Raw genomic sequence first — 27,636 nt, 5'->3', positions numbered from 1 at the left:
TTTAGCCACAATGATTGCTCCGAGCTTAATTATTAATCTTCTACTTTGAGTATGTTACCTATTCTTCTTGTCTTCTGCTTCAGGCTTGGGCTTGGCCTCAGCTTTGGTGCTGCTGTCTCCCTGCTCCACCCTTATTGTTTCAAGTCTGCTCCCTTCTCTATCTTTCTCTTCATTGTTGCTTTTGGCCCATTTGTGCCACTCTTGTCTCAGAGTCAGTCGGTTGTAAGTTCAACCTTACTACAGGCTTGAGTGCATCATGTGGGCTGACAAATCAATGATTACTAAAGATTCTGTTCTTTAGATGAAATGTTGAACTCAGGCCCTGTCAGCCTGTTCTGGTAGGTATAAACGTTTGAAGAGGAGCAGGGAACTCTCTGGCTGTCCTAGCCAACATTTCTCCATCAACCAACATCCCATCACAAATTAATATTGATTTATTAAAATTGCTGTTTCTGGGACCTTGCTCATTCAAAATGACTGCTGCATTTGACTACACAAGAAAAGTGAATGCACATCAAAACAAATTCGTTGGTTGTGAAGTAATTTGGGACATTCAGGGGATATAAATGCATTCTATGAATACATTGGGCCTGATCTTCCATGGAGTGGCAATCAGAGCTGGATTGCCACTCCTCTCCTAGTCTCTTATCAAAAATCCAAGCGATCCTTTCTCATCTGACCTTCGGCCACAAGGTAGTCAGTGGGGATAGTCAATGGGGTGGGGGGGGGGGGGGGTGGGGGGAGTCGCTTGGTGGGTTCGGGATTGGTTGTTCAGGGGTGAGAGTTGGTTGGGGAGGGTAGGGGTTGGGTCGTCAATGGGGAAAGTCAATCTGGGAGGTGTAGTTGGGGGAGGTTTGCAATGGGGACGTGTAGTCAGGGAGGTGTGGATGGAGTGGGGTGTAGTCAGGGGGTGTAGTGGCTTGGGGGGTGTTGTTGGGGAGTGTAGTCAGGGGAGTGAAGTCTGGGGGGTGTAGTCGGGGCTTGTGCAGTCGAGGGCTTGTGCTTGGGGGGTATGAGCTGAAAAGGGGGGATGCAGCTGTAGAGGTGTATTTGGGGGGTGTGCAGTACAGGGGGGTGTAGTTGGGTGGAGGGGGGGTGCAGTCAGATAGGTGTAGTTGGGGCAATGCAGTCAAGGAGGGTGTAGTTGGGGGGCAGTCAGTGGGGTTGTAGTCAGGGGTGTGCAGTCAGGGGGATGCAGTCGGAGGAGAGTGTGCAGTTGGGGGGTTATAGTGAGGGTTTGTGCAGTCGAGGGGAGAGCAGTCCCAGAGGGGTACAGCTGGGGATTGTAGTCAGGGGGGAGAGCAGTCCCAGAGGGGTACAGCTGGGGATTGTAGTCAGGGGGGAGAGCAGTCCCAGAGGGGTACAGTTGGGGATTGTAGTCAGGGGGAGTGCAGTCCCAGGGGGGTGCAGTTGGGGATTGTAGTCGGGGGGGAGAGCAGTCCCAGGGGGGTGCAGTTGGGGATTGTAGTCAGGGGGGAGAGCAGTCCCAGAGGGGTACAGTTGGGGATTGTAGTCAGGGGGGAGAGCAGTCCCAGAGGGGTGCAGTTGGGGATTGTAGTCAGGGGGGGAGAGCAGTCCCAGGGGGGTGTAGTTGGGGATTGTAGTCGGGGGGGAGAGCAGTCCCAGTGGGGTGCAGTTGGGGATTGTAGTCAGGGGGGAGAGCAGTCCCAGGGGGGTGCAGCTGGGGATTGTAGTCAGGGCGGAGAGCAGTCCCAGGGGGGTGCAGTTGGGGATTGTAGCCAGGGGGGAGAGCCGTCCCAGGGGGGTGCAGTTGGGGATTGTAGTCAGGGCGGAGAGCAGTCCCAGGGGGGTGCAGTTGGGGATTGTAGTCAGGGGGGAGTGCAGTCCCAGGGGGTTGCAGTTGGGGATTGTAGCCAGGGAGGAGTGCAGTCCCAGGGGGGTGCAGTTGGGGATTGTAGTCAGGGGAGTGCAGTCCCAGGGGGGTGCAGTTGGGGATTGTAGTCAGGGGGGAGAGCAGTCCCAGGGGGGTGCAGTTGGGTGGTTGTAGTCGGGGGGGGGGACTGCAGTGGGGGGGTTGCAGTTGGGGTGGTGCAGCTGGGGGGAGTGCAGCTGGGGGGAGTGCAGCTGGGGGGAGTGTAGTTGGTGGCAGTGTGCAGTCGGTGGGGGGTGTGGTCAGGGGGTCCTGTGGTGGTCGGGGTGCATAGGGGACGTCCCATTCTGGGGGCTGTTTAGGGGACTAAGTGGTGGGCCAGGAGCGTTTCGGGGTTTCCGTTGGAGCATTGGGGGGAGTCCTGTTGGGGGTCGGGTGGATGTTGGGGGGATCCCATGGGGGTGTTGGCGGTAGCCGGGGCTCTGTGGGGAGTCAGAGGAGGTCAGTAGAATAGTTACCCAGACACTAGAAGTGATTTTAATTCTTCTAACATTTTCTAGGTAACTATTGCTGTAAGACAGTTGGGACAATCCAAAATTTGCAATTTAAATCCCATTTTCAATAGTTCCCAGTGCACGGCAATTGCCCATCAGAAGCTTGAGCTTCCCGACAATTGCCGTGCAAACCTTACCTGGGAACTTCTGGGGAAGGAGTTCTTTGGGGTACTCCCCAGACACACTGCCCTGGAGCTCAGAAGTTCAGGGCCATTAACTCATCTTAAAAAGCTTCATCTCTTTTTTTCTTCCAAAGCCACCCAAGTATTGGGGATGGTAGCATTGTGGCAATGTTACTGGACTAGTAACCCAGAGGCTCTGACTAATCCCTGGAGACATGTGTTCAAATCCCATCAGAGCAGCTGGGTAATTTAACTTAAATTAATTAATTAATCTGGAATAAAGCGTTAGTCTGATTAATAATTTAGTCTTTCATGGGATGTGGACATTGCTGACAAGGACAGCATTTGTTGCCCCTTCCTAATTGTCCTTGAACTGATGGCTTGCTAGGCCATTTCAGAGGGCAAATAAGAGTCAACCACATTTCTGTGGACCTGGAGTCACATGTAGGCCAGACCAGGTAAGGATGGCAGATTTCCTTCCCTAAAAGACCTCAGTAAACCAGATGGGATTTTACAACAATCGATGAAAGATTCATGTTCACCACCTAGCTAATGATCCTAGCTTTCAATTCCAAATTTTATGAATTGGATTTAAATTCCACCAGCTGCTGTGGTGGGATTTGAACCTGTGTTGCCAGAGCATTAACCTGGCCCTCTGGATTACTAGTCCAGTGACCCTACCACTACACCACCGTCTCCGCAAATAACGATCGTGAAACTAATGGATTGTCATGAAAGCCCTTTCAGAGGAGGAAATCTGCCATCCTGACCTGGCCTGGCCTACATGTGACTCCAGGTCCACAGAAATGTGATTGATCCAGCCAATTGCTGCCTCATCAGCCAACTGTCATAAACAAAGTAATGGAAGGTGTCCTCAATAGTGTTATCAAGTGGCACTTACTCAGCAATAATCTGATCATCAATGCCCAGTTCCAGACCTCATTACAGCCTTGGTCCAAGTGGACCAAAGAGCTGAATTCTAGAAGTAAGATGAGAGTGATTGGCCTCAATATTAAGGCAGCATTTGACTGAGTGCGGCATCAAGGATTCCTAACAAAACCGCAGCCCAAGGCCTAAAGCCAAGTCAGTTCTAACCCACCAACACTGAGGATGTTGCCTCTTAATTATCCTCTGATGTGGCCTAGCAAACCAGTCAGTTGTATTAGAAAACTGGGGATGGGCAATAAATCTAGGCCTTGCCAGTGACATCTATAACCTAAGAATTAATAACTTTAAAAGGTTTCAGGATTAGAAGATTTAGCATTTTAGTTTAATCTATTCCACCTCTGTTGCAAGAACCTCCTGAGCACAGTCTCCTTAATATTAACATTAAGACTTACCTTGTAAGCTGTATAAGCCCAGTTCCAACCAGGTACATAGCTCTTGCAATACCTGCATTTTTTACCTTATGATATTTTATTATCCTTAAAGCTTTTGATTGGTAAAGGAATCAATAAAACCATAACAGGTCAAGAGCCAATACATCATTCATTAATGACCATTTCTCAGTTAAAGACTGTAATTGTCATTAAGTGCTTCTGGATATGGATAATGTCCATTGGTTATTAATATAACTGAAGTTTTAAAATATATGTTCGGCCAGAAGGTTGAATTCTTCAACCTTGAGAAGATTAGAATCCTAAGGACAATTGAAAATCTACACGTTAAAGTTTGCAAATAAGGGTTAGTGAGAGAGAATTTCTCTTAACTGCATCTCATTCAATCAATTTCATTTCAGAAAAAGGGTTTGTGACAAGGGGTAAACTGAGTCTGCCCTCTTAGTTAGACATTAAAGATCATGTGGCACTATTTTGAAGAAGAGCAGGGAGGTGCTCCTGGGGTCTGGCCAATATTTATCCAGGAACTTCCTAAAAGGAATTGGTGAGGTCAGGAGTGTCTCTCTTTGGCCCACGAAAAGAAAAATCTTATTGTTACTGGCTGTCTGAACCCCATCTGACAGGATCAATTTGGCAATCTCAAAGTATCAGCTAACTGACGCCCCACCCTCCCAAGCTGCAGCAGAGTGCTGGTTGGTGCCCACACTGGTCAGTGAAATGGAAATGCGGTCAGACCTCTAAGTAGCTCAGGTCTCCCACTGGCAAGAAAGGGTGGACATCAGACAATAAAAATGCAATTTTACTTCTTCAATTGCTATAAGCTACTAGTCCCAACTATTGTTCCTTTCAGTCCCTTGTTCATCAAATTAACACATGTAGCCCATTTCAAAACTGTTTTTCATCACCTCTTAAACTTCAAACCAAAGGTGTATCGTCTAATAATGGAATTTTTGAGCTCTAAATTTTTTCCTTCTTTCCACAGTACATTTATTACACTGGCATGTAAAAATGTTCTTTAAGATCAAAATCTTTTCCATATATTGATGACACAACCCTTTCACGAACTAATCCAAAATTCCTCAGCATTTTTTACCCTCCAGTGTGCACAGCATATTCTGATAAGCAATTTTATGGTTACATTTTTTAAAATGTGAGCTACTCTATTTACAGTGCTGCCTTTCTTATTTCTGACTTTAAATTAGTGGCTACTTTATTAAAGTTCACCAGTTCACAACTATTAGAAGTGTGGATTTACAATAAGTTAACATGATTAGCATAAACCAGAAAACATGTAAGAAAGTTTGTTCAACAATAGAAATAGGTTGAGGAATAGATATAAAAGGTTATTCAATGGCACCCCTTCAATTCCTCTCACCCAAACCCTATTGCTGTTTAACGTACCAGTCTATAATGCAATTCATTTGCTGGTATCCTTGGCATCCTTAAGATAAGGCAATAAGAATTAATTCAAAAAGCTGCTTTAAAACTGGAATCTGAATCATTCCCACAAATCGCTGTGTGCTTCTATGTCGTTCTCTGTCTTTATAAATCCCTGTAAAACATGTATTCTGTCTAACTGGCCATTACATGCTAACATTTGTTAGGTGCATTTCTTCAAATTAAGTGTTCTTTTAATCTACGACTGAGTTCATTGTATATTATTTTCCTATTTGTTGGCTTTTATTCAAAATTAAACATTTAGAGGTAGGCAGAATCGTCTACAATAGCACTACTTCTAAGATTTGCTTAATACATTAATAATAATGATGAAGTACACATATATTCTAATGGATATGGACTCCTAAATGTTAAGACCCACTTTAGATGTAGCAGCATATATTTTATAAAATTACTCCATTTTGAATAAATTCCTGTACCAACGATGTCTTATTAAAAAATAAATTTTCTGACATTAAATCTTTAGCTCTACTAATTTCATAAAGGAATCACTGAGTATTTGGTTAAGTGTAGCAGGAGGAAATATTGCAGTCTCTGCAGAGCAGTTTGGTTGCCATGGTGCATATCCCAGCCTTATGATAAATAAGAATAGAGAATCACATTTTATTAGGTCTTATGGTTTACATAACACTTTCTAATCGAAAAACAATGATACAATGCAAGAATATTTTTATGTGCCAAACTTAATTTATTCATAAGATAATTACAATGATGGGGGCCAGTTGACTCATTTGGTTTCTCTATCCTGAACTACCCTACTGTCTCTCAATGCAGTATCTAATTATTTCTTAAATGCATCTCAGGTTTTCAGCTTCACCACTTTATTGGGTAGCCCTTTCCATGTGTTCATTACTCTCTGCATGAGAGGATTTTCATGGGCATAAGAAATAGAAGTATGTGTGAGCAATGTGTTTCCTCAAGCCTCAAGTGTTCAATATGGCCATAGCTGAGCTTCTGCCTCAATTCTACGTTCTTGCTCCACAAGTCCCTTGATTCCCTAGAGATCAAAAATCCATCTGTTCCAGACTTGTGTACACTCAGTGATGGAGCATCCACGCCCCTCTGGCTATAGAGAATTTCAAAGATTCACAATCCTCTGAATGAAATAATTCCTCCTCATCTCGGTCCTAAATGACCGGCTCCTTATCCTAAGATTGTGCCCCATGTTCTAGATTCCTCAGCCGGGGAAACAACCTCACAGTGTCTATCCTGTCAAGCAAAATCTTGTATGTTTCAATGAGATCGCTTCTCATTCTTCTAAACTCCAGAGAGTATAGGCACAAATTACTCAACCACTCTTTGTTAGAGAACCCTCTCATCCCAGGAACCAACCAGTGAACCTTCACTGTACTGTCCCCAGGGCAAGTATATTGTTCCTTAGATATGGAGACAAAACTGTGCACCAAAGCCCTGGGCCGCTATAGTAACACTTCCTTGTTGCTACACTCCAGTCCCCTTGCAATAAATGCCAACATGCCATTTGTCTTCCTTGTTGTGACAGAAATTATGTAGGTGAAGCACCAGACAAAATAAATATGGTGAATATTGGCTCTTGGACTAGGTAAGATCACCTATGGAAGTCAGGGAGGAATTTTCCATATTCTTTCCATAATTGGCCTTGGGTTTTTCTCTTTTTCCTATATGGTTTCTGGCAGGTAGAGGTCTAATGATAATGCTTCACCATTCACAAAATACCGACAGATGAAGAAAGAGATTAAGGGCTCTGACTGAACTCAGTGCTAAACATGTATGATCACTATACAACAGCAATCCACAAAGAATAAGAGGTAGACCATTTGGGACTGAGATGAGGAGGAATTTTGTTACTTAGAGGGTGGTAAATCTTTGGAATTCTCTCCTCCCGATGGTTTTGGAGGCCCACTCTGAGTATATTCAAGGCAGAGATTGATAGATTTCTCAATAGTAAAGACAGCAAGGGAAATGGGGTTAGTGCAGGAAAATGGCATTGAGGTGGAAAATCTGATTAAGTGACAGAGCAGGCTCAAAGGGCCGAATGGCCTACTGCTGCTCTTATTTCCTATGTTCCTACACTAAATCCTGTCCAATGTGCGGTAGCAAACACTGTCTGAAGAGTTTATAACTCAGACCCAAGTTGCTAACTGCTAAATCACCCAACTGCTAAATCAACTTCAAGCTACAGTAATTAACACCTATTCAGAGACTCACTTTCAGCTGATTGACAGTTAGCTGACACTGACAACTAGATTCTGTTAACTAGGTATCTTAAGTTGCAGTTTCTTTGATGAGAGGTCACAACCTGAAATGTTAGGTGGGATATTCCAGCCCCGACACAGTCAACAGCTCTCCAAATTTTCCCATCATGCCCATGATGATGCCCAGTGGTGTCAGCCACAGATGCTGCCAGGCCTGTTGAGTATTTCCAGCACTTCCTGTTTTTATTGCAGTTTCTTCTAGAGTTTTAAAGCTCTATGTCAAATTCTAAATGCTAAATGAAATTTTAGCTTGAGAAATACTTATCTGAGGGATCCTACTTGAACAATTTAACCCAAAGTAATATCAAAGATTTACATTTTCCATATTATTTATGATCTTATGCACCTCCATAAAGTCACCAGTTAGGCTGAAAAGTCCAAAGCTGACCAGGAACTCCCTTACACTAGGGACTCATTCTGTATCACATTGCGAGAATTTATAATTGATGACAAAATATTTTTGTGGCCATTTCCAAAGAGAGTTTGCTTACTATTCACAGTATGCTTTACCACATTTCTACAGCTGAAATCAGCAGCTCACCATGTCAAAAATAATTCACACGATAATTATAATGAGGAAGGCAATTTGGCCCATCCTAATTCATCCCTCCAGAATGACTTGATAGTCCCCCAGATATAGCATATTATTTCTTAAATGATTCTAGGATTTTCATTTCCACTCTATCTGGGAGTCTATTACAACATGTTGATTACTTTTTTGTAGGAAGAAGAAGAACTTCCTATTAATCAGCCCTAAATTCAGCTTGTATTATAAGTTTCAAAGAAATTGAAATGGAAATAAAATTAGTGCCAATTAAACATAGAATTGTATATGCACTTTCGTCAAGTAAATGTTTTCCAATGAAAAGTACTTCAAATAGTTAAAGGCATCAACGTTTGCCCAGAAATTTTGATAGTTTGATGTTGTGCAAATGCAGTAGATCTATCTGGGAGTGGTGGCAAAGGGTTAGAATAAGGGAGGAAGGAGGATCTGCCAGTTTTACACTACATTGAAATTCCAGCCTGCTGATAGTAAGGAAGTTATCAGGCCTCAATTCCATCACTTCTACACTAAAAAAAAACTATCTAACTGATGCAATTATAAAACAAGGGTGTCTTAAAACAGCAAAAGAGGACAATTTCAAAAGTGAATTATTATCTTTCATTAGGCAGTTAGATGGGGACTCATACACTTACATTGTCAAAAATTGTTGCCATTTACTTTTGAGGCTCCTCGCTTCATTTGGAAGTCTTCCTTGAAATTAATTTTGGGTTTGGGACATTTCCTTAAAATAATCTGTAAGGATGCATTATGGGGTTTCCCCAATGAGCATCTTGGAGCAAAAGGAGGAGGAATAACAAAGATGATGGTCGATCAAGTTCACATGGCCGCACCACAGAAGAGCCAAACTGGTCCACAGGTGATCAGCCATCAGGGTGTCTAGATCCAGAAAATCTTATTTGAGTAAGATTTCTGACATGGACTGGTTGGCCTGCATGGCCCATTTCTGTGCTATATATCCAATGAATATAGCCCTGCAGTAATGCTTCTGCCGGGGAGCCTTGGAAAATCCTTGATCCATCCTGCAGGGAAATCTACAAACTTACTTCAGAATCAGGACGGCTCTTATTGTGACACAAATTCCCGGCAAATTTTTCATTCCAATGGGCAGCAGTCGATTTATATATAGAAATTGCAAGATGGAGTCCCTGAATTCAGCCCAAACCAGCCCATGTATTTACTACATGAGGTAATATTCCTAATCATGTTTACCCACCCAGTTCCCATAACCTTTCATCCCCTTATCCAGCATCATCCTGAATGTTGACAAAGGTGCCAAATTTCCTCAGCGCTTCTCCCTCTGTTATAACTTCAGTGGAAACCATGAACCCTATAAGCATCCTCACAGCTTTGTGTAAAGATGTTTCCTTTGCTCTGCCCTAAATTTCTTACATCCAATCTTGTATCCATGGCCCCTCATTCTAGATCCCTTTGTGCCAGTTAATTTGTTGTTCATTCTTGCATAAAGCTAAGAATTAATGCTGAGCTTGCCAAGGCAGGCCAGTCCAGTTCATTACATTTGATGTAAGAAAGAGACAAATGGGTGAGTGGACCATTAATTATCAGATCACAGTATCCATGAGTGCTTAGAGCAAAAGATTGTACTCATGTAGCCATACAAACTCCTGCTTTCAACCCACACTATTATATAAACCAAAAGGGATTTACTTGCTTAATGTTCAATTAGTATGCAATTATAGGCACAGGCTTATTCGTGTCAATGCCCAGTATTCAGGAAACTGTTATAGTTCATTCATCCTTGAGCAGGCCATTGCCCCTGTGCTCTTTCAGATGAAATATAAGGAGCTGGCTGCCTGCTTCAATACAAGTTAGGTGCAGGACCTCCCACAACTCCTTCTGTTACAAGATCACAAAATAATTACAGCTGTGAAAGGCAATTAACCCATCTTAATTCATCTATTCAGAGAAATCCAAGCAAACCCATTGTAAAATTCAATTGTTTTTTAAATGATTTCAGGGATTTCATGCATGAGAAAATAATTCTTGTAGCTTTCAGGCACAGGCTGGTTTATTTGATAACTATTGGAGAACTCATCTCACTTCTCCCACGGACATTGTTTCTTCAAAGGGCATGCATCCATTTCAGGACTCTACAGGGATAAAAGCTTAAAGATAAGTGCCAGTGAAATGTATTACTTCATATTAAACATAATCCCTAGTGATTCACAATCATCTCTCTACATTTCCCTCTTATGCCTCTGCACGCTCTAGCACTTTTCACCAATCATAACCTCTTTCTAGATGCCACCTGAGTGCCCAAAATGCAAGCTGCTGAGTTACAGCATGAGCTTCAGAGACCGATGACTGTCTTTAGGAGTCATTGTTCTACAAAAGAGCAACTGCAGGTTGCATTAGCAAACCTGGTGCTGGGTCAAATTCCAAATTGTAACCTGGCGCTCTGGCTGTAAGTTAATTAGTTGAGGCACCTCAGGGACTTACTTGACAGAGATGCTCACTGGACTTTCGTTCTCGAGAGTCTCATCTTGTTTACTGTGCATGACCAAAGCTGCCCTTCCCTGATCATTATCCTGATGTTTATTTGTGCTTACCTCCTGCAAACTTGGAAGTGATAAAATGAATCATGGTGGTGGGTTATGGAGAGCAGGAAGGGTGGCATAGAGGGGGCTGCCACCTTTTTTTCCGTAGCCTCAAGTACATCTGACCAGGAATGACCTGTATGAACAGAAAGTAACAGAAATGATTCTTCAGCCATTCAACGGTAGATTGAATGCTCAGTCAGCTACAGTAGCATTCAATAGCATTTGCTTATGTGGATAGCTTTTTGTCTGATGAGACCTCAGAACCAAAAACTGCATCATCTATGCAAAAAAGCTATAGATGCACCTACCCACCAATTTCTCAACAGCTTCAGCCACCAGTAACCCAGGATGATAAATGCCTCATGCCCCATCAGGTGACAATTTTCAAATATTATTCACTTGGTCCCCTGCAGACTGTGTCTCCCTGGCATTGTTCACCATCTTTTCCTGCAATGCACATGCAGATTAGGTTAAATGCATGTCTCTGTCACCCCATGTAGGAGTTCAGAGGGTGATTGAGTGACAACTGGAAACCTCATGACACTAATGCAGAAAGGACTGACACTGACAGTTTTGTTCAGTAACATGTGGTGTATGGATGCTTATGCAGCCTATCATGGATGTCGATAGATTGTCAAACGTGTACGTAAGCATTGGTTCTTCACAATGGGCGGAATTTTCCGTGCCCGCTGGCGTTGGGTGTTTTGGGCGGCGTAAGCGGACAATATGGCGAGAAGGCCAAAAATCAGTTTCACGATGTTGTGAAACCAGTTTGCGACCATCCACTCAGCCTGTCAATGTGGGCTGTGTTTCCCGCCAGCGGATGTCAGGAACCTCATTGTAATACATCTGCATATCATTATAAGGCCAGCCTGCTGGATCGTCCGCCCACGTCGGTGAGAAAACACGCTGGTGCAGAACGCGTCTTGACGTGTGACTTGCAGAAGTCGGGACTTACCGCCAGGGCCTTGCTCACATCGCAGGCATCCGAGGAGCAGAAGATGCTGGAGCCCAACAGCAACGGGACCCTGGAGGAATGTCTATGGCATGCTGGGTGGATGCTCATGGACATGGCTGTGCCATGAAGAAGCTCATGGAAGGCTGAAAGTCTGCTCACAACGGGGATGATGTTCAAGCGGTTGGAGAGGAAGGTCCAGCTGTGTTTGGGAGATGAAGATGTACCAGGGAGTGGGAGAGGAAGGCCTAAAGCATAGAATCGACTGGGGATGGAAGGGCGGGGAAGGGCGGGGAGGTTGATGGGGGCTTGGGGGGTGACAAAGGTGTCGGAGGGGGGAGTTTGGGAGAGGGCTAACAAATGTGTTGACTACGGGGAAGGAGGGGGTAGCGGGGGAGAAGACAGCAACTAGGGAGGTAGATGCAAGGTGGGGTGGAAGGTGTAAGGGAAGGGGTTCAGAGGGAGGAAGGAGTCCAAGTGGAGGCAGAAGTCCTGGAGGAGGAAGGAATGCAGAGAGGGGAGGGAGTTCAGGGGAGGAGGGAGTCTGGGGGAGGAAGGAGTGCAGCGAGTGGTGGGAGTAAGGGTTGAAGAAGGAGTCAGGAAGTGGGAATGAGTAAGGTTGGGGAAGAAGTAAGGCTGGAGGAAAAAGTAAGGGTGGAAGAAGGAGTCAGGAAGGGGGAAGGAGTGAGGGGGGGAGTCTGGGTGGAAGAGTCTGGGGGAGGGGAAGACAAGGGAGGAGGTGGGGGGGGGTGGGGGAGGATTAAGATGGGGGCAGTCCAGCGGGGGAAAGGATTCCAAGTGGAGAAGGTGTTCCAAGAAGGGAAGGAGTCTGGAGGGGTGGAGGAGTCCGGAGTGGGAGAGGAGTCCGAGTGGTGGTGATGTCCAGGTGAACGTGCAGGTTAGGGCTCTGTAGAGACCATGACTGCCTCCTGGGGAGCGTACTGAGGGTGGGTGTAGTAGGAGGAAATGGTGAGAATGACCAAGGGCAGATCGAGGCAGTAGGGTGGGAGGGTGAGGGTTCAACGGTAGTGGTAGAAGGGCCAGCGAGGGTGGTTGGTGGGGACTCGGAGGCAGACATGGACCCTGGGGGTGGGAAAGAGGCGGTTGTGGGGGGTTAATGTGGACAGGGTTGGGGTCTTCGGGAAGCAAGGGAACGTATATGTTCACCTGGGCATTCCTGAAAGAAAAGGGTTGTCATTGGTAGCTCATGGAGGGGAGATGGAAGGTGATGCCAGGGGGGTCAACAGTGACAGGGTAAAGGAACTGGGTGACTGGGGGAAGGGAAAGGGTGGCGGAGCCAAAGAAAAACTTTATCACTACCATGCTGGCTAAATCAAAAGTGAAACGAGAGTCGTGGTGGGGGAGATCAGATGCTTCATGGGAGTGTGATCATTGGGTGGGCAAGATGCAGGTCAGCTCCGATGGTCAACTGAAAGAGAGCCCCAGCAGGCAGCATTGAAAATGCTCAGGACATTGAGGAGAGTGTCACGAAGGCTCCGTGTGCGTGGGAGAGCGCTTGCACAAGGTTCTGAAAGGCCCTGCGACACACACACTTCTCCCTCCGGAATCACTCATGGGCCGGTTGCATGCAGCTGAGCTGCCAGTGGCGGGGGTTTGGATGCAGCGGGGGGACTTGCGAGGCCTGAAAATGAAGCTGAAAGACATCATTACACATTATTCAGTGAAAATGCATATATTTCCAGGTTGTAAAGTGATAAAATGTGTTCACCTGTGCAACTAACTGTGATCAGAAATTCTTAACTTTTGAATGCCTTAGACTTCTAGGTGCTGTCCTGACATCTCCGCAGCAGGGGTGGAGTCAGCCTGTGCAAAGGTTGGCTCTGATGCCTCTGATACCTTCCATGTGGGTCTTCTAGAGAGCTGAGGCCTTGAGGACCCCGGCTTGCTTTGGCTGTCCTCCTGTGGGCCAGCTGCTCCCTCTGCTGTGACAGAGGATGAGGTTGAGTGGGTCACAGGTAAAGGGGACTCGGAGGGAGAGGACAGCCTCTAGGATTCTTGAGTGGATGGCCCAGGGGTGTCCAGCTGCTGCTCCTCCTCTTTTCGGGTGCCCGAGGGCCCCGACCTGACTCCTTGATGGGAAGGAGCACCTGGAGAGGCGTCGAGGTGCCCTGTTTCCCCTCGTGTTGCCACTGCAGGAACTCACCCATGGCTCCTGCGATGGGGTGCAGGTCTGCGTGCATCTCCATGTTCTGCTGGACCAGGCATCCGGATGGCATCCACCATTCTTCCCACTGAGACCTCCATACACACACATGTGGGCATCACTTCATCAGAGAGCAAGCGGACACACTCCTCCGACTCACGTGCCACTCTGTTGAGGGCTACCAACAGCTCTGCATGATGTTCTCCCCCCTTCTGCGGACTTTCCATGATGCGTTGGAAGCCTAAACCCAGAAATCGTATCTGACTTGGACCTCACAGATGCCTCTTCCCCAGCAGTCCTCCAAGTGCCTTGGAGCTTGGCTGAACCTGCCTCCTCCTGCTGTGGATAAGTGTCCATGCGGTGACCACCAGATTGTGAACCCGAGCCTGCTCTAGATCTAGGTCCAACCAAGGTGTGTGTCTCTGTGCTGGTGCAGGGTGTGGGTAAGCGCTGTGACAGGTCTTCCAGGCTGCTTATTTCCAGCTCTTCAATGGAGAAGAAGTCCTCTTGGCTTGAGGTGAGGATGTGGATGAAGCTGAGGGATTGGCTGGCTGAGGGTGTCAGTCACTTGGCAGAGCTCCCTATGAACCAAAGTAGAGATAGTTAATGCATGGCAGCAGAGTTAAAAGCAGGAGAGAGAGCACTCATAGTTGCACTGAGAGAGGGATGATGTGGTGCAGGATCCTCACAAGGGTATTCGCTGCCGACCTCACCTTTGCCACAGGCACGGTTCATGTCCTCACCAGTCAGCGTGATGGCACACTCCTCAAAGTGAGTGAGGGGTCTAATGTGGGCCACTCCACCCCTGGTCTAGGACCTCTCCCTGCTGATGTGAGTCAACTTCTCCTGAATGAAAGCAGATGGAGAGGGTGTGAGAAGGACACATGACACTGCATGGAATGTTTGTGTGGTGTGCGGAACCATTGACAGGATAAGGACGCAAGCTGGAGAGATATGAGCCTGATGGAGATGTGAGTGTGTGTGTGAGAGTTCGTGGTGTTGACCCTTGAGGTGTGAGATCCCTATGTATGTGTAATGGATTTGGGAGTGTGTGAATTGAGAGTGATGAGAAGAGTGACTTGCCCTGGCGGAACGAATGAGACCATTCATCCCTTTTCAGCACTGGGTGGCTGTACTCTTTTGTAGGGCATTGGTGCTGACCACCACTGCCACCGCCTCCCAAGCCAGGGTGGTGATGTTGCTGCCATCCTGTTGCCAGAGCAGGGGTAGAGGACATAACGGTGGGCCTCTACTGCATCCAAAAGGCACTCGATGGATGCGTCATTTAACCGGGGGGGCTGCAGTCTTTTTGCCTTTTGGGACCATGTTGTCTTTGCAGCAGTCCTGGGCTGAAAGTACTGAGAGGTGTGCGCACGGCTGCACTTTAAATGTGTGCCTGGCAGGATGAGGTGGCGAGGTGATGGCGTTGTGGGCGAATGAGAGCCTGCTCGCCATCGAAATGGCGTGTTTGCCAGGAACGCGTAAGTAATGCAGCGGGATTGGGGCGATACGGCATGAAAACCCGCCAACACTGTGGCCGGCAGGCAAAGCGTCATTTCTCCTGCCTGCTACTGCACTTGGTGCAAATCTGGGACAATTCCACCCAATGCTCTTACTGGCAGTACATGTAACTCTGAGATATTTATTAAACCAAAAGGACAACAAACAAGATGGTCCCAGATGTCCAGTGAGAGGTTCACCTATCTTGCCAACTCTGATCAAGTCATTAAAAAATTTTCAGCACCCAGGTTGTTGATCTGGAACTCTCTGCTTTAGACAGCTACCTCTGCAGTTTCCTCACTGTTGTACAACTTTGGTCTCTTTCCTTTACTACCAAATAATCCTGTCTGCCTTGCTCTCATTTCTTCTAAAAGTGTCTTCAACTATGTGCTACGATCCTTGTAGAGACGGTTAATATTTAAAGAGAAACCTGAATGCCCAGTAATGAACTAAAAGAACCACGCCACAAGATTTCATGCTTTTAAGCAAAAACAAACTTTACTGCATATAAAAATATAAACAAAGGCATCACTTCTAACTTAACACTATAGTTCGTAACTACTTATGCTTTAAAATTGAAAAACACAATAAAACATAATCATTTATACTTTAAACTGAAATCCTCAACTCAACCTTTCTCTTTTCATTCAACTTCCCCTCAGAAAGTCTTTGGCTGCTCATCAGGTTCTTGAAGGCTATCCAGTTTCTTTTGATCACTTTCAAAGTTTTTCACAGCTGCCTTGGAAGGTCTGGGGCTTTTCAGTTCAAGCCTGAGACGCACACAATTCCTGCGCAACAACTTCACAGAAAACTAGAAACACCTTTGGTTTCTAATAGCTCAATTCTCCTAGATCACATCTGTCCCGCAGTTCTTAGCAAATTCCTTTCTCTGCCTTCGCCAAGCTGATTGCTCACCGAGCTCCAACTGCAAAAAGGCTAACTGCCTTTCGCCAGGAGGGCGACTGTAGATATCTTCCTCTAGTTCCAAGCTAAGCAAATCTTCCAGTCTCTTTTCCCCTCACAAACTCCAGATGAGATGCAAACGATACAAGACCAAACCTGCAACCACCCCTCTCTGTGATTTCCTGGGTTTATGGGAAAGCTTGTAACTTGTTTGGAAAAGGGCTTCCCCTTTTTATATGGCAATGGGCAACAGCTAAGCCTGCCTCCAATTAGAAATGTTAATTAGCTATCTCTGACCACTACATCCCTTCATCTTAGAAACAAAGGGCAGGTTTCAACACAACAATTTACTATCTTGATACCAGAATATCATTATGGATGCCAGGAGAACTAAAGCCTTTTGATTGTGGACATAGCCACAGCTGTGATTATCCTCAAATGTAAATATCTATCACCTCCCTTTCAGTAATACAATTTGAGTCTTCTCTTGGATCTTCACTGTAATATAAGGGTTAATGTGGGACTGAGTACAGTACAGTTCACACAGTGATGTAAGAGGACACATGACCTGCGCCTAGCGGTCAGCCAAGTGTTGGACAGAGCTGTGTGTACAAGCAAGCATGGATTCAGCTCCTAGCTTGAAGTCTTTATTGTGTATATGCACATAACATACAGTTAACTTACTTAAGATTATGAAGGTTTCCATAAGACTTACCGAATGGTAACCAACAACTTATAACATGATGACAGTGAAGGATGGGCCCCAAAATCCCAAAAGCATAACAAAGTAAAGAAACTGCAAACTGAGCTGAATTTAAGACACACCTAAAAAAGCTCTGCCAGGCCTAAGTGAAAAGGAGTGATAAGAAAAAATGAGAACTAATGAGAACACAAATGTCGTTCACAGGAATGTCGCTCAAGTATCAAACTTGAAAGATGACTTGAAATGCTTAAATGATGAGCTTGTAGAAATATTTTTTTAAAAACTGGATATTCAATTAAAACTTGAAACTTCAAGCATCAGAAGTCTTTAATAAATATTCTGCAATTGCTGGGAGCAGGAGAAGGAATTGCTGATGTGTCAAAACAGTTGCTTCAAAGCAGAATTAACAACCAAAACTGATGAACTGCTTGAACTTTGGTCCAATCTGAACAACATGAAGGATGAGATGTGCAGAATGGAATAGCAAATCCAAACTTTAAAAGCAGAAAATGTGAATTCTACAGAACAGATTGAAGATCTAGCGAATGAATGGAAAGAGCCTAAGAAGCAGTCAGTGACCATGGAAGAAAGATTCCAAGAGGAACTGAAAGCCCAGCCGAAGTTGTTAAGCTTATACAAGAGTTACACAGATAATCTTGAAACAAAAGCAACTCCACTTACCAGAGTTGTTGCGGAGCTGAATGAAAAGATTCATAAGCTCGAAAAACAACTGGAAAAGGAAGTGGTAATCAAAATTTTGGCTAAAATTGTGAAACAAGTGGGAATGAAGGTTCCATTGAAACTTGAACTTCCACATGTGTTTCGGCAAGCCGCACAATGAAAGAAGAGGAAAAAGCACTATGGGGGCAAGCACAGTGTTCTTCCACCCCAGAAAAACTGGGATAAATCAACAACAAAAACAGAATTACCTGGAAAAACTCAGCAGGTCTGGCAGCATCGGCGGAGAAGAAATCAGTTAACGTGACATCTTTTGATTATCTGCTCCTATCACTGCTTATCTCCACAATCACCACACCCTCAACTTCTCTCTTAACCCCCTCCGCCCCCCCAACCCCCCCACCCACCCACCTTAAACCAGTTTATATTTCTCCCTTCTCCTAACTATGCTTCAGTTCTGCCGAAGGGCCATGAAGGCTCGAAACGTTAACTGATTTCTTCTCCGCCGATGCTGCCAGACCTGCTGAGTTTTTCCAGGTAATTCTGTTTTTGTTATAAATCAACAACTACCTATCACCACAACTGCTGAATCAACAAAGAGCAGTTCAATACCAAGGAATGAAAAAAGAGGATGAAAAGATACCCAGATGCCAGAACAACCTCCAAATCAACGATGGAGCCTACCACTCCTCCAAAAAAATGTGAACAAGATATGGAAGGGTTATAAGGCCTCCAGACTGCCTGAACCTATGAACTCAGAGACTTGAAAAGGGGGGGATGGGGTAGTAATAATGATGTAAATACAAAGGGTAAACCACAATAACTTGAAATACTTTGGATAAAGAGTTGAGGGAAGTTGTAGTATAAGGGTCTGGCACATATAAGTTTAACGTGGAACTGAATACAGTATCACTCACACAGTGATGTAAGAGAACACACGACCTGCACCCACGATTAGTCTAGTGTTGGATAGAGCCGTGTGTACAAGCAAGTATGGAGACAGCTCCTAGCTTGAAGACTTTACTGTGTATATGTACATAGTTCTTGTAGTCAATAAATGCATACAGTTACTTAAGACTATGAAGACTTCCTTAAGACCTACAGAATGGTATCCAACACCATACAACACTTACCAATTACCTTGCAGCTTTTACAGACAGGTAGACTCCAGCACAGATCACATGATCCCTCTCATTTACCATACATTTAAAGATACAGTGCCAAGCTATAACCTTCTTACAAATCAAAAGTTAGAGTCCTAAACTATAATAATTGTACGAACTTTACCATTGTAACATCTTGCAGATCAGCTGGCAATTCTCACATTCAGCTCTGCTCTGCCTCATTTACTTACTCATCCTTTTTAAGCCACTAAATGGGCTTTAAGTCATATATCAGCATATCACGTTCTGCTGCAATGAGCAAATGCAGTCAATCCCTAGCAGGTTGCTACTGGGAACTCACTGACAATTATGCTAATGAGCTGATTGTGGGACATTATTCAGAGAGTGTGTAATGGTTATGGGACCGGAACAAATGCATCTATGCTGCACTTCTGCTGATGGCATGGAACAATGGGTAAGCTAGCCCTGAGAGTTTTGATCTACCAAAGAACTTCATTAACTCAGCTCTTGCAAATAAAACAAAAACAATTCAAATTGTTAAACGCATAAGTGATACAGTTGCATTTTTGGAAGTTTCTTAGCCCAATTTAAAATGCAGTTTGGAAACTGGAAAAGGAGCCAATTTTTAAATATTTGCTGGTGCCAATCTACCTTATATGGGAAATAAGTCTTAAAATAACCTCCATCCATCCAGCAATTGGGTTATCTTATTTAAGAAATAGACATAGAAGCGCCAATTATCTTAATTACCGAGGGAGCGGTGCACTATTGGCGGTGCTGACCTTCAGATGGGATGTTAAACATAAGCAGTGTCTGCCCTTTCAGGTGGACATAAAAGAGCCCATGGCACTATTCCATAGAAGAGCAGGGAAGTTCTGCTCAATATTTACCCCACAGCCATTAAAACGGAATACATGGTTATCACAGTATCATTCGTAAGCATTTTTTATGTACAAATTGCCTTCCACGTTTCCTACATTACAACAGTGGCTACACATCAAATGTACTTCACCAGAGATAAGGTCCTTTGTGAGTCCTGAAAAACATGATCTAAATACAAGTCTTCCTTTCTACTGGCTTATTTGTATTGATAACTTCAATTTTAAAGATATAAATCAAAGGAGCTGAATGATGTCAATGTGTTTATTAAATTGTGCATATCTTCCTTCGAATGTTGCCACTAATTTTTAATTGGTAGATAAAATTAATTTCTGATGGTAAATATTGAAAATAGTGAAATATCCTGTAGTTAATGGAGCTTGCTGGAAACCATTTTGTGTTGCTTGTCACCGTAAAATACATTGTACTTAACTATAGTGCCAAAATACTATGCAGAGAAGTTCCACATGGAAGGCTAAATGACACAGCATCAGTTTAGTTCAGCCAACCTGACTGCAAGAAAAGCACACTCAATTATTGAAAAGGCAATTCAAAGATGATAGCATCAGTTTGCTTCCAGCAGTAGATTCTAAAGAGCCAATATTGGTTTTCAATGTTAGTGAGCAAAAATAGTTAGAGCTTCAGAATCTCTAATGAATTGTTCATTTTTTTTTTCAAAAACATTACTATTGTATTTGACAATAAGGTAGAGATGTAAAACTCAAATAAATGCAATGATGAAGAGTGGGAATCCCAATACTTTCACCATAACATCTCTGTCATGGATATTCATTTAATTCTGTAAAGAAGTGACTGAGAACATGTCAAACTTCCAAGAAGATAAAGGCCTGTAAAATTTCTGCTTTTCCTTAAATGTACTGAAGCAACATTCAAGATATTCATCTAGCTCCTATTTAAGGTAGGTAATCAACACAACACTACCTGGGAGTATGTGTTACATAAGTAAAAACAGAAGATTCTGGAAACACTCAGCAGCTCAGGCAACATCTTTGAAAACTGATGATAAACCATTGACCTGAATTGTTAAATCCATTTCTCTTTCCAGGAATGGTCTGCTGACTATTTTCCACATTTTGCTTTAGGTGTAGCATGTTTTACCTATCCCTTGCTCTATAGAAGAGAAAAAAGGGAATAGCAGACACAAACAGATGGCAGGCTTTACTTTGATTTGTTTCAAGGGCAGAATTTGGCTCCACTCTGGTGGATGGGGCTATAGCCATTTAATGCTCAGCAGGGCATTAATTGGCTCAGTGCGAAGCTTCTGCCCCTATCCAGGAAGGAAGCTTCACCTCTGAGATACTCTGGCCAACCAAATGACCAGCAGCTCTCTGGTGCTTGCAGCGCCACAGTGAACAATGGCCAACAGGGATCTTTGCTGGAGCCGGATGGGGAGGCAGATTAGCAAGCCCCGGCGGTCGGGTGGGGTTTGCCAGGTGGACAGGCCAGGGGCAGGGGGAAAACCTAGGGGAGAAGAACTTGGGGTTTACTCTGATGAGCCCAGGGATCCCCTAAAGGAGGCCCCTTCCCACACCCCCAACTTGCCCGCTGCCAGCCCAAGCAGTTGAGAGCTGCTGGACTTCCCATTCGGTGCCAGCCTTCCCGCTTGGCACCGGCCTCTACCCGACATGGAAAAATTTACGGTGGAGGCAGGAAGAGGGCCTTAAGTGGCCATTTTGGCTAGTTAAGGGCCTCAATTGTCCCACAGGCAGTTGGGCTGCGCAACACCACTTGGTAAAATGGCAGTGGGCGTTGGGCTAGGTGGGCAGGCAGGCACTGAGAAAGGCATCCATGACATTACGTCCAATTTTACACCCCCCTTCCTGCAAACCACCCCAAGGGGCATGTAAAAGTTTGCCCCAAATCTCACTTCAGGCGTGTTAATTTTGTACTTCCATCTTCTAGGCCCCAAGTAACAGCCTAAGTTAAACAACCTGCTTATTTCTATGTTATCAATGTCTGTCAGCATAAGGATTTGGATCAGAATCTATAATCAGTTTTGAACAGAATGTATCCAGAGTTGCTTTCATGTTTAGTTAACATCATATTACTGCTTTCCTTTGGAACAAATTAAGGAAAATGCACTCTGTAAGTCAAAATCATTGTATCCCTTTTTTTAACATTTCAAGTCTGTTGAAATTGCAATACATTGGCACATTTAACATTCAAAATATACAGCGTAAAAGCTTTACTGTAAATGTTAGGCTGTAAAATTGATGGAGAGTTACTGATGGTTGCAGTTGGGTAACTGGTGACTGATTTCAAACAATAACAGTAGTATAGTGAATACTGTTGTGCTTGCCTATTCAGAATCACAGAATCTTTACAGTGCAGAATGAGGCCATTTGGCCTATCAAGTCTGCACTGACTCTTAGAAAGAGCATTCTATCTAGTCCCGCTGCCCTGCCTTATCCCCATAACCTTGCACATTCTTTTTCAGATAGCAATCCAATTTCCTTTTGAATACTTCGACTGAACTGGCCTCCACCACCCTCTCAGGTAGTTTGTTCCAGACTCCAACCACCCTCTGGGTGAAAAAACTTCTCCTCATATCACTTTTACTCCTTTTGCCAATTATTTTGAATCTGTGCCCTCTAGTTCTTGGTGCTCTCTTGAAAGGGAAAGGTTCTCACTATTTACCCTGTCCTTAACCCCTCAGGATCTTGAATACCTCTATCAAGTCTCCTCAGCCTTCCTTTCTTAAAAGAAAAACATAGAACCATAGAAAAGTGACACAGGCACAGAAAGAGACCATTCAGCCAATTGTGTCTGCACTGGCTGAAAAAGAAAAAAATACAAACTAGCTGTCTGTTCCAATCCCACCTTCCAGCACCCGGTCTGTAGCTTTGCAGGTTACAGCACTTCAGGTGCAGATGCAGGTACCTTTTAAATGAGTTAAGGTTTTCTGCCTCCACCACCAAACCAGGCAACGAATTCCAAACACCCACTACCTGCTGGGTGAAGATGCTTTTCCTCACGTCCCTTCTAATCTTTCTACTAATCACCTTAAATCTGTGCCCCCTGGTAATTGAGCTCTCTGTGAGGGGAAACAGGACATCCCTGTCTACTCTATCTAGGCCCCTCATAATAGAACCACAGAAAAGTTATAGTGCAGAAAGAGGCCATTCAGCCCATTGTGTCTACGCCAGCCAAATAGAGAAAAGAGAAACCAGCTGCCCATTCTAATCTCACCTTCCAACACCTGGTCCGTAGCCTTGCAGGTTACAGCACTTCACTTGCAGATCCAGGTACCTTTCAAATGAGTTGAGCATTTCAGCCTCAACCACCAACTTAGGCAGTGAATTTCCGATGCCCACCACCCTCTAGTTGAAGAAGTTCTTCCTCATGTCCCCTCTAATCCTTCTACCAGTCACCTTAAATCTATGCCCCCTGGTAATTGACCCCTCATCTATGGGAAGCAAGTCTTTCCTGTCTATCCTATCTAGGCCCCTCATAATTTTGTACACCTCAAGCAGGTCACCCCTTAGCCTCCTCTGTTCTAAGGAAAACAGTTCTAGGCTACCCAATCTCTCCTTATAGCTGCATTATTCATACCCAGGCAACATTCCTATAAATCTCCTCTGCACTCTCTCCAGAACTGAACACAAAATTTCAGCTGTGGCCTAACCAGCGTTTTATACAGTTCCATCATTAAATCCCTGCTTTTGTATTCAATACTTCGCCCAATAAAGGAAAGCATTCCATATGCTTTCTTGACTACATTGTGCACCTGTCCTGTCACCTTCAAGGACCTGTGGACATGCGCTCCAAGGTCTCACTTCCTCAACCCCTCTCAATAACTTCCCGTTTATCGAGTATTCCCTTGCTTTGTTTGCCCTCCCCAAATGCCTTACCTCACACTTTTCCAGATTGAATTCCATTTGCCACTTCTCTGCCCACTCAACTAAACCATCAATATAATTCTGGAGTTGACAGCTACCCTCTTCACTATTAACAACACGGCCAATTTTTGTGTCCTCTGCAAATTTCCCAACCATGCCACCCACATTTAAGTCTAAATCATTAATATAGACAACAAACAGTAAGGGCCACAGCACTGAACCCTGTGGAACACCACTGGAAACTATCTTCCATTCGTAAAAATATCCATCAACCATTACCCTTTGTTTCCTGTCGCTGAGCCAATTTTGGATCCAACCTGCCACCTTCCCCTGTATCCCATAAGATCTCACTTTTCTAATCAGTCTGCCATGTGGGACCTTGTCAAATGCCTTACTGAAATCCATGTAGACAACATCCACTACACTACCCTCATCAATCCTCCTTGTTACTTCCTCAAAAATGTCTATTAAGTTGGTAAAACACAATCTTCCCGTAACAAAGCTGTGCTGACTATTCCTGATCAATTCATGCCTTTCTAAGTGACAGTTTATCCTGTCTCTCAGAATTGTTTCCAATAATTTGCCCAACACCAAAGTCAGACTGACCAACCTATAACTTTCTAGTCTATCCCTCGCACCCTTTTTAAATACTAGTATAACTTTCGCAGACCTCCAATCCTCTGCGACCTTGCTTATATCTATTGAAGATTGGAAAATGATCCCCAGAGCATCTGTTTTTTCCTCGCTGGCTTCCTTCAACAGCCTAGGATACAATCCATCTGGCCCTGGTGATTTATCCACCCTCAAGGATGCCAGTCCCTCCAGCATTTCCTCTCTCACTATGCTTATCATATCCAATATTTCACGCTCCTCCTCTTTAACTAGGATATCTGCATCAACCCTCTCCTTAGTGAAGACAGAGACAAAGTACTCATTGAGAACCCTGCCCACATCTTCTGTACCACCCCACAAGTTACCACATACATCTCTGATAGGCCCTACCTTTTCCTTAGTTATTCTCTTGCTCCTAATGTACTGGTAAAACATCTTAGGATTTTCTTTGATTTTACCTGCTAATATTTTTTTGTATCCTCTCTTTGCTTTCCTAATTTCCATTTAATATTTCACCCCTGTGCTTTCTATAATACTGTAGAAAGCCTAGAGGAGTAACTCTTTTGTGAATGTCATAAACTTTCTTTTTCTGCTTTATCTTGGCCTGTATGCTTCTGGATAACCAGGTGGTTCTAGATTTGGCAGTACTACCCTTTTACTTTGTGGGGACATGTCTACACTATGACCGTAGAATCTCGTCTTTGAATTCCTCCCACCGATTTGGCACAGTTTTTCCTTCCAATAGCTGTATCCAGCCCACTCATGCCAGCTCACCTCTCAGCTTTATAAATTCTGTCTTCCCCCAATTTAGAACTTTTACTCCTGTTTTATATTTGTCCTTTTCCATAAATGATGCTAAATTTAACTATATTATAGTTACTATCTCCAAAATGATCCCCCACTGCTACTCCATCCATTTGCCCAATTTCATTTCCTAAGACTAAATCTAGAATTGTGCCCCCTCTCGTTGGGCTTTTACTGGCTAAAAAAGTTCTCTTGAATGCAGTTCAAGAATTTTGCGCCCTCTGTGCCCTTCACACTGTTCATATCCCAACTGATATTTGGGTAGTTGAAGTCCCCAATGGTGACTGCCCTATTGTTTCTGCACTCAGAAGCCTGTCTACATATTTGCTCTTCTAACTCCCTTCCGCTATTTGGGGGTGTATAGTACACTCCGAGCAGTGTGGATGCCCCTTTTTCATTTATGAGCTCAACACATATGGCCTCATTTGATGCTACATTTAGTATAACATCCCTTCTCACAGCTGAAATTGATTATTTAACCAATAATGCTACACCCCCCACCTTTTTTATCCCCTCCCTATGCTGACTGAAAACTCTATATCCAGGGATGTTGAGCTGCCATTTTTGCCCCTCCTTAAGCCAAGTTTCCGTTATAGCAATGATATCATGTTTCTATGTGTCTATCTGTGCCCTCTGCTCATCGGCTTTATTTGCTATACTTGCATTTACATATATACCTTTTAACACTGCCAAATTCCTGTGCTGTACACTTTTTAACCTGTGCTGCTCCTGTCTTTTAGAGTCACTCATTAATTCTTCATCTGCCGTTCCCTGCTCTGAATTTTTCCTCAGATTCCCATCCCCCTGCCAATCTAGTTTAAACCCTAAATCCTCCCCACAACAGCACTAGCAAATCTTCCTGTGAGGATATTCGTCCCAGTCCTGTTCAGCTGTAGACTGTCCGGCTTGTACAGGTTAAAAAGTGTACAGCACAAGAATTTGGCAGTGTTAAATAAAGGTGGTGGTCAGCTGCCTTCTTGAACCGGTGCAGTCCATGTAGTGTAGGTACATCCATAGTGCTGTTAGGGAGGGAGTTCCAGGATTTTGACTCAGCGACAGTGAAGGAACGGCGATATATTTCCACATCACGATGGTGAGTTACTTGGAGGGGAACTTCCACGTGGTGGTGTTCCCATCTATCTGCTGCCCTTGTCCTTCTAGGTGGTCATGGTCGTTGATTTGGAAGGTGCTTGGTGAATTCCTGCAGTGCATCTTGTAGATGGTACACACTTCTGCTACTGTGTGTTGATGGTGGAGGGAATGAATGTTTGTGGATGTGGTGCCAATCAAGCGGCTGCTTTGCCCTGGACGGTGTCAATCTTCTTCAGTGTTGTGGGAGATGCACTCATCCAGGCAAGTGGGGAGTATTCCATCACACTCCTGACTTGTGCCTTTTAGATGATGGACAGGCTTTGGGGAGTCAGGAGGTGAACTACTCGTCACACGATTCCTAGCCTCCGACCTGCTCTTGTAGCTACAGTATTTATATGGCTAGACCAGTTCAGTTTCCCCCAGGATGTTGATAGTGGGGGATTCAGTGATGGTAATGCTATTGAACATCAAGGGGCGATGGCTGGATTCTCTCTTGCTGGAGATGGTCATTGCCTGACACTTGTATTGTGCGAATATTACTATACCTATAATCTTTCTCGTATATCATTTACAGTATATCATGTCCCCCTGGTTGAAAATAGTTTCTGATAGATGTACATTGTGTCTTAGAGCTCACCAAATTCTTTCTGAAACTTCAGCTTTAAGGAACGCTCTTCTAACCGCATGTAGTGCATTTAAATTATCAGAAAAGGTAGAGCTAACCGTAGTTCCCTCCCAAGCTGGAGGATGACCATTCAGGACTGAAGGAATTTTTGGGTTTCTACAAAAAACCAACTGATATGGACTATAGCCCCCAACCATCTGCAGTGAATTCTTGGCATGGACAGCCCTCGCTAGACCTGATGTTAATTTACAGTTTGATCTATTCGCCAATATTTTACGAAGCATCTCATCCACAACCACATGATGCCTCTCACACACTGTTACTAAATGGGCTTTCAGCTGCGGTATTCATGACTATTATATTTGTGTTTTCGCACATATCCTGGAACTCGTCATTAGCAAATCCACCCCCCGACCCCCCCGCCCCCCGCCATTATTAGAGGAATTTCGCTGATGGTCCCAATCCGGTCCCTATCCACTTCTCCATTACCTGATCCACAATTATTTTCTTTTCTTTACTATATATGATTGTCAGCTGGCTAAACCTTGTTGCCAAATCTACAAAATGCATCATTGAAATCTCTTGTTAAAGGTAGACTCACTATCGGCTGTGATGGTGTCCTTCTTTATTTCTTATATATATCACATCTATCGCTTATCTCCTCTATAAGTTTAGTATACTCTCCATCCCTTATTCCTGCATCCCTTAACAAAATTTTTAATCTTTGCAAAGAAGGTGGGCAAATTGCCAGTGCAATTTTAACACAATTTGCTTTTTGTCTTCCAAATGCCTATCCCTTGACGCTAATAACACTTCTTTAATCTCCTTAGTAGAAAAGTTAGGTTTCATTAAAGGGTTACAGGAGTGTCTAGATTGCTAAATCCACAGGTTTTCCAAATACAATGGCCTTTTCATTTTCCATATCCAGCTTCATCTGTACTTTCTTTATCAATAGTCTGATCAACTGTAAAGGTATTTCGCTAGACACTACATCCGTGCTGATGAAATGATTGACTCCAGCAATCTTATAGGGAATCACTACCCTTTTTAAAGATTCTAGGGAATTATCATCTCCAAA

Source organism: Cetorhinus maximus, chromosome 20 (assembly GCF_964194155.1).
Source record: "Cetorhinus maximus chromosome 20, sCetMax3.hap1.1, whole genome shotgun sequence".
NCBI lineage: Eukaryota > Metazoa > Chordata > Chondrichthyes > Lamniformes > Cetorhinidae > Cetorhinus > Cetorhinus maximus.
Note: the sequence above shows the minus strand (reverse complement) of the source record.